We start from the raw sequence: 7,374 nt of genomic DNA on the forward strand, positions 1-7,374 counted from the left end.
ACTGACCCTCGAAAGGGCTTGGGGCCCGGCGGGAGCAGCCGGAGAGATCACAGGGCAGCTCTGACCCTTAAGAGGAGGGAGAGGAGAGGGGGCTGGGGGGTCCCCGAGAAAGCCATGAGGCCCGCCAGCATGTGCCAAAAGCCCAAAAGGAGACAGTGAGAAGGCCTTGGCTGACACGGAGCATCACCACAGCTGCTGGATTTCTGCAAGGTGACACCCGGCGGGTCCCCGCAGTCCAGCTCTGCACCACAGATAAGTGACAAGAAGCTACGAGCCCTGGGCTGCAGGGGTTGCTGACCTGTGGGCCAAAAACAGCTCTGCTTTGCCACCGGACTAGAGGCATCCACTCCCACGGGCTCCTCAAAGCCAAGGTGGGTCCCCGTTAGTCATTCTTACCAGCATCCTCCCTGGTTCTCACAAGTGCCCCCATTTCAAGAGTTAAAAATGTCATAAAGGGGGAGTTCCTGTCGTGGCTCAGTGGTTGTTAACAAACCCACCTAGGATCCATGAGGACGTGGGTTTGATCCCTGGCATCGCCCAGTGGGTTAAGGATCCAGCTGTGGTGTAGGCTGCAAACACGGCTTGGATCCTGCATGGCTGTGGCTGTGGTTTAGGCCAGCGTAGCTCCAATTCGACCCCTAGCCTGGGAACTTCCCACATGCTGCAGGTGTGACCCTAAAAAAAAACAGGAAAAAAAAAAAAGTCATAAAGGGGAAAGGTCGCCATAACCAAAGCCAACCCAAGGCTGTTTAGGCAGCCACCCCCCAAAGGTACCAATGTCTGTTTTCTGGTCATTGGCGTGTTTGCAGCCACAACTGTGCGGCTAGGAAAATATTGCATGGTCTGACTCCGAAGTCAGATGACAACCCATTTCTACAGAGGATCCATGAAACAGGAGAAGCCAGGAGAGAGAAACTGTGCGCCTCTGGAGTGTCCTGAGGGTGCCTGGCCCCCCAGAAATCCCCCCCAGGATTCCAGCCCCATCCTCACTCCCACGCCTCTCCTCCTCCGGCCCTGAGTGGGGGCAGCCAGCAGCCCCAGCCCCTCCAACTGGTCAGCCCAGCGTGCAGGAGCCTGCTCTGGCCCATCACCAGAAAGCCGGTTCAGCAAAGCAGGGCTCGCCAGCTCCAGGAGGCTTTTGTTGGAAACTTGGTTGCAATGTGGCAAAACGTGGCAGAAAAACTCGGCTCACATCTCCTAAGTGGTGCCCTCCCCCCAAAAAAGCAAAATGCAGGGGAAATTCTATTTAACAGGAAAGTACCAAGGTGTGGGGTTTGAAAATGATGCTTTTACAGGCCATGCTCAAAAATCACGTTTAAGCTGCTTTTCCCCCCCTTGTTTTGCTTGTGCCTGAAAACATGCAATTGATGAGTAGTTGCAAACATCAAAAAGGGTAAGGGAAAAAAAAAAAAAAAAAAAAAAAAAGGAACTCAAAGGAAAAGAAAGAGAATAAATGGCCCAATAGGAAAAACAAAATCAGACCCAATCCCCCTATGCCCCTAAAGTGACAGCCTAAGTTTGACCTCCTTCAGAATCCACTGCGGGTTTCTGAGGGAAAAAAAAAAAAAAAATACTGGCCTGTAGCTGTTATTAGCAGCCACGTTGATGAGCTAAGTCGATGAAGGAATCCACAAATATTGTGAAAATTAGCCCATATTCTTGAAAAAGGAGCAACCACAAGTGACTTTAAAGCATTTACCACTTTAAACCCTTTTAGCTGGGCCCATTTTGAATTATGACTACATGATTTTAAATTACACTTTCTAATTCCTCGCCGCCCACCGCACCCCCCACCCCAGCAGTCACTGCCGCTTCATTTTCCAATTATGTACTTTTATTTCAGAATGATGAAGAGTGCTACTTACTGGATCATGTCCTGTCTGCCACAAATAGCTGCTCACTTATTCTTTTAATTTTAGATATGAATGCAGCCAGTTCACCCGGCTGGGCTTCCAATTCTGAATATTCTCCACTCTCATGGCACCGAACGAGGCCGGAGAAGCAAAGAAACCCTCAACGCTCGGGCTGAGAAATCTGTTTGTAAACCAGGGCTCCGCTCCATAAATTATTATAATTCTTGGTGCTCTCTCTATCCATCTAGCAGATCAGCCATCACATAAATAACGGTGAATGGGACTGATTTTTTTCCTTCCGCAAAGTGCTATGTCCTAGTTTTCGAAATAAAGCATTTGGAGATTCACGTTATCTGTGGAGTTGAGATGGGAAGTTGCTCGGATCCGTTTCAAACATGCACGCAGGCATCCCCGCACACAAAAGGAAACAAGAGGTAAACGTGGAAGAGTCGGCACCCTGCATCCCCTTCCCACGTACGCGTCGGGTCGCACGCAGCACGAACAGAGACGGGGACACCGCTGGTTGGGGAGGACGAGAAGCGAGAGGGTCTTGGGTGCTCAGCGTTCAAATACAATTTGCAAAGAAAGTGAATGTGGATTTACAGTTCTCATGGAAATCTATTAAACAGATGTCACTGAAGCATAATCAAATCAGCACTATGGTAATTCTACACTTAAGTCTGCGATGGGGGGTTTGCCATTTTTACGATCAGTTTGAGTGCCTTTCTTTTTTGGGATCATGCGGGAATTTGCAATGAAGAATGAGACCTCCAAAGTATGATGAATTAACGAATGTGTCTGAATGACAAACTTACAAAAGCAAAACTCCTTTCTCCATCCCCCCCTCCTCACCCCCCCACCCACACACACACCCCTTTGTGCAAGGAGCCTGGGGTGGGGGAGGGAACGTTTGCCTTCTCCACGAGCACACGAGCACTGCAGTGCCTAAAGCTCCCTTTCGTTGAGAAGGGGGACAGGCAAGGTGCAGGGAAGAGCTACCCTTTCTCAGGTAGCCAGTGCAAGATATTTTGCAGGCTGCAGTACTGTCGAAAAATGCAAAAGAATGAGATGAAGGGGAAACAGGAAGCAGGCATCATTTTCTCCTTAAAGTGATGAAATTAGCACGGGCGATGCCAAAAGTCTTTTCATGTGTATCACCGCCGAGCCTCAAATCCTTCTTGGAAGGAGGGAGGAAAATGTGAAGTCATGTGTCAGAGGCAAACTTTCAGGTGCGGGCTGGGGTGGTGGTGGGTCCAAGTTGGACCTCAGTCTTGGCTCTGAACTCAACGCATATCAAAATCAGAGGAGAGACTTCTTTTTTTTTTTTTTTTTTTTTGGTAGCTGCATCTACTTATGATATATGAGCAGGTTCTGACCTCAAGCTGGCCACGTTCACGTCCAAGAAACGCCTCCAAAGGCTAAGTCGCAGAAAGGCATGGAAGAACCAAGGCACACCTCAAGCCACTCTCTGAGTTCAAAATTATAACGTGTAATCTCAATTTGAGATGATTCTTTTTCATGAGACCGGGCTGCCTTCGTCAGTCATAGATATTTTAAAGGCAAATAAAACATAACTAAGTCTTGTCTCTCTGGGGGAGGGAGGGGGTAAAATGTCCAAAGAAAGTATTCGTTGTGGCAGCTGAATGGCCAGGTCAGCAGGGAGAGCCACGGCAAATCAAATTAACCGAGGAGCCATTTCTACCTTCCCCCCAACAGCACCCCCAGAGAAGGGGTCCCTCCTCTCCCTTCCTCCCGGGTTTCTTTTGCTTTCTATCTACATGGTGGCGACGTCTCGAGACCCCAGTCAAACCGTGTCCACGGCGGTCTGGAGAGGATGCTGGCTGGCGGATTCATTCCTTGCGGAACATCCACCCCCCCAGGACACACGGTGGCAGGGAACGGCTTTGAGAGTGACCCGCGAAACCTAGACCAGTGCTTGCTTCACGCCCACCCTGATCCCAGAGGGTGAGACCTTTGGCCAGAAGGAAGACCCCACAAGCAGCCTCTTCTCTGAGATGCCTTTAACCGTGTGATGGTGGGCACAGAGCAAGCCCGAGGACCCATCCCAGGGCCCTGGCACCTGGGGAGTCCCTTCCCAGGGTCCCTCTCTCCAGAGGTTCAGGCAGACAAAGGTACCAACTGCCGAAGAGAGAGATCTCAGGGAGAAGAAGAATGGGGGGGGACGCTTGAAAAGACCCTTTTTCTGTTCCTGGTGAGGGAGGGGCGATGGGAGAGACATGTCACATTGTCGCATTAAAGATTTTTGACAGACAATTCAGGGATAACGCAGAAATGCCACCCTTAAAGGCAGCTCGCCGCCGCAACTTGAAAGGCATTAACTAACCTCCACTAATTGCATGTTTTTCTGTGCATAATATTTACTTGTTAAAAGTCTTTGCCTGGCCGATTAATTTCCTCTGCCCTGCTATTCATGATCAGTTCACAGGCCTGAAATTGGAAAAATGAAATCATTTTGATAGATTAAAAAACGACTGCACTTTGGGGAGGGTTCTCTTTTTTCCACTCGTCGAGAACCTGCACCCAGAAGGCTGATTTTTCTCCCTGGGTGCTACCCTTCGGTGGAATCTCTGTGCCATGCTTAAACCCCTCAGACAGGGGCAGAGAGATGTGTCCAGTGTTAGGTGAGTGTCTGCAAGGGAATGTAGCAAGTTCAAGGGAAAACAAATGAACTTGAATCACTTTCATTGGATGAAGATTTAAGAGTCTCATGGGTGGACTGGGAAATTTTTTCTTCTTTTTAGGGCCGTAACTGCGGCATATGCAAGTTCCCAGGCTAGGGGTCCTACAGCACAGCCACAGCAACGCAGGATCCAAGCCTTGTCTTTGACCTACCCTGCAGCTCGGGGCAACACCAGATCCCTAACCCACTGAGGGAGGCCAGGGATCAAACCCACATCCTCATGGATCCTGATCAAGTTCTCAACCTGTTAAGCCCCAATGGGAACTCCCTGGGAAATTTTTAAAAGGCAGGCTTTTTAACACAATTTGGGGACTAACAGAAAGACCCTACAGCCCTAGCCTCTCACCTAAACTTAGATCTAGTCTATCTGTCCATAAACACAGCCCACAGCTCATAAACACAGTTAGGGTACGAGTGATCTTAAGTATTCCCATAGCAAATGCATCGGAGAGGTGACACCCCACATGCAGGGGACACTCTGAACCTTCCATCCAGGTCTTCGGAAATTCTTAAGGCTGAGAAATAAACAGGAAGGCAGCCCTGCGCAGAACCACTTCCAAATATGCGATTAAACCTCTGCGACTGGACTATCGCCTTCCGACTGGCCGTCAGCACATTAACGTGCCTCCACGGAGGGAGCTCAAGGAGACAGCGTTTCCGAGAAACCCATCTTGAGCAAAAAGATTTTACAAGTGTTTGGGGCTGCCACTCGGAAAGCCAATTTGCAGGGAGCCAAGCTGTCGTGCAGCAGTTTTTCATGCACGCCCCCCCCACCGAGGTTCCCCCTAACTGTGCCCTGCTCCAGAATGCCTCTGGACGGCCACCGGCTAGGTCAACAGCCCTCGTGTGCTCCCCACCACCAGAGGCCTGCCTCTGCCCAGCCACATCCCCCCCCCTCCCCAAATGGTCCCGTGGTACGTGGGCTCCCGTGGATGGTCCAGCCTTGAAGATGGCAGTCGGCCAGTGGCCTCTCCGATCCCCTAAAGCATTTTAGCCAATATGGCCAATTATTCATGAAGTTGGTTTAATTTTTTTTTTTTTTTCCAGATACCAGGTAGGGTATTGATGTTGGTAATGCCTGCCTGACACCCCCTCCCACTCCCCCTGCATGACTGATCCAGCTAACAAGTCTTCTACCGCCATTCAAGTCTGGGAAGCCAGCTCACCATTCACCAACCAGCCCACTTTTGTTCCCTGGTTTAATTTCATAATTGTTTGCCACTTAAGCTCTCCTCTGGGCCGTTCAATAGAGGCCTTGGAAATGGGGAGGGGAGGCAACCAAGCCTGCAAGGGTCTTTGGGGGAGGCTCTGACCCAGCCCTGGGGGCAAAGACCGCCCCCAGAGGTCAGCCGAGCAGCTCTGGGGCCCCTTCCAGGGTGGGGCCTCCTGATCCCACCCCCACCCCACCCCCAGCCAGGCAGCCCCGGTGGAGAGCGGGTGGGAGGGGAAGGGGTGGAGGACACCTCAGGGCTACGACCCAAAGCTGGTGGCCTGCCACAGAGTCCTGGACACATCAGCTCTCAGACTGACCCTCCCCTGTGTCCCCCGGGGTCACTCTCCTTTACCAAGTCCCAGAATAAACACACAAGAGACAGAACTGCTCCTCAGCCTGGGCATTCCCTGAAATATTGCCTGCGAGGGCTGGAACCTGCCTGGTTAGCCACCGAATCCCCTGCGCCTGGTACACAGCAGACAGTAATAAATATGTGTAGAATGAGTGAGTGGATGGATGGGTGGGTGGGTGGATGGATGGATGGGTGGATGGATGGGTGGGTGGGTGGATGGGTGGGCGGCAGGATGAAGTTTCCAGCAATGCCTAGCAAAAGTGGCCACTAGCCCAGCATTAGTCTCTGCCTCCCTTGCCCCCAAGTCCCAGCAGGGGCTTTGCTGCGCACAGTAGGCTCTCAAAGCCTAGGGGCTGCTATTGTTACCACCATCTTCATCACTCGCACCCCACCAATGCGCTTCTTCCACCAGCAACTCCGCCAGCAGCCAGCAGCGAGTGGCGAGCTGGGGAAAAGTTTCGCTGACCCCTCGGCCCCAGTCGGAGTCCAGCGCCCCGGCCGAGCCCCTCCCGGCGGCACCCGCTCGGCCGGGCAGCCGGGGTGCCCGGCCCGGCCGCCGGCACCGGGCAGAGGAAGCCAAAGTAACTTTGCGGGCGCCCCTGCGCCGCGCCGCGGGCGTCACCCCGCGCCTGGAGAGGGGCCCGGCCGCGCCCCCCGCCCGGCCCGGCGTCCGCGCCCCGCGCCCCGCGCCCGCCGCGCCCGGCCCGCGCCGCGCCCGCCCCGGCCCTACCTGGCCCCGGGCTCCTCTTCGGCGGCCGCGGCGGCCGCGAGCAGCAGCGCGCACGGAGGGAGGCAGGGGCCCGGCTCCGGGGAGGGAGGCGCGCAGGGGCGGGGGCTCCTCCGGCGGCGGCCGCCTCGCCGCGCGTCCGAGGCAGCAAGTGGGAGCCAGACTCCTCCTTCGGGGGGCGGGGGGCTCCCCGCCGCCCGCTCCCTCGCCCGCCCGCCCGCCGCGCGGCTCCGAGCTCCCCCGGCTCCCCCGCCCGCCGCCGCCCTCCGCCCTCCCCGCTTCCTCCCGCCTCCCCCCGCCCCGGCGCCGGGAGGGGCGCGCTCGCGCCCTGGGTCCCCGGCCCCGCGCGGCCGCCCGCCGGGGCCCCAGCCTAGCCCGCCAGGCCTCGGCCCTCGGCCCCCGCCCGGGCCCGGCGCCCGCATCCCGCCGCCCCGAAGAAGGGAGCGGGGAGGCGGGCCCGGGCGCGGGGAGGAGGCGCAGGGCCCGCGCTGCGGAAAAGGGCCGCCGGCCGCCCCGCCGCGCCCCGCG

General features: G+C 55.1%; 1 protein-coding gene across 3 annotated transcripts in view; it reads right to left on the reverse strand.

Moving 5' to 3' along the window:
• MPPED1 (metallophosphoesterase domain containing 1) overlaps window positions 1–6,927 on the reverse strand; it is a 78,634-nt gene extending 71,707 nt beyond the window's left edge. For all 3 annotated transcript variants that reach the window (XM_021091407.2, XM_084955056.1, XM_084955058.1), the window contains exon 1: window positions 6,850–6,927. The gene's annotated coding sequence lies outside the window, so the exon portion shown is untranslated. The remainder of the gene's footprint in view (window positions 1–6,849) is intronic.
• Window positions 6,928–7,374: the final 447 nt, after the last annotated feature.

The sequence above is a fragment of the Sus scrofa genome, chromosome 5 (genome assembly GCF_054392235.1).
Source record: "Sus scrofa isolate SSC_HxYL_T2T_F1_AM1 chromosome 5, Sscrofa_HxYL_maternal_Yorkshire_Landrace_v2.0, whole genome shotgun sequence".
In the NCBI taxonomy this organism is placed as follows: domain Eukaryota; kingdom Metazoa; phylum Chordata; class Mammalia; order Artiodactyla; family Suidae; genus Sus; species Sus scrofa.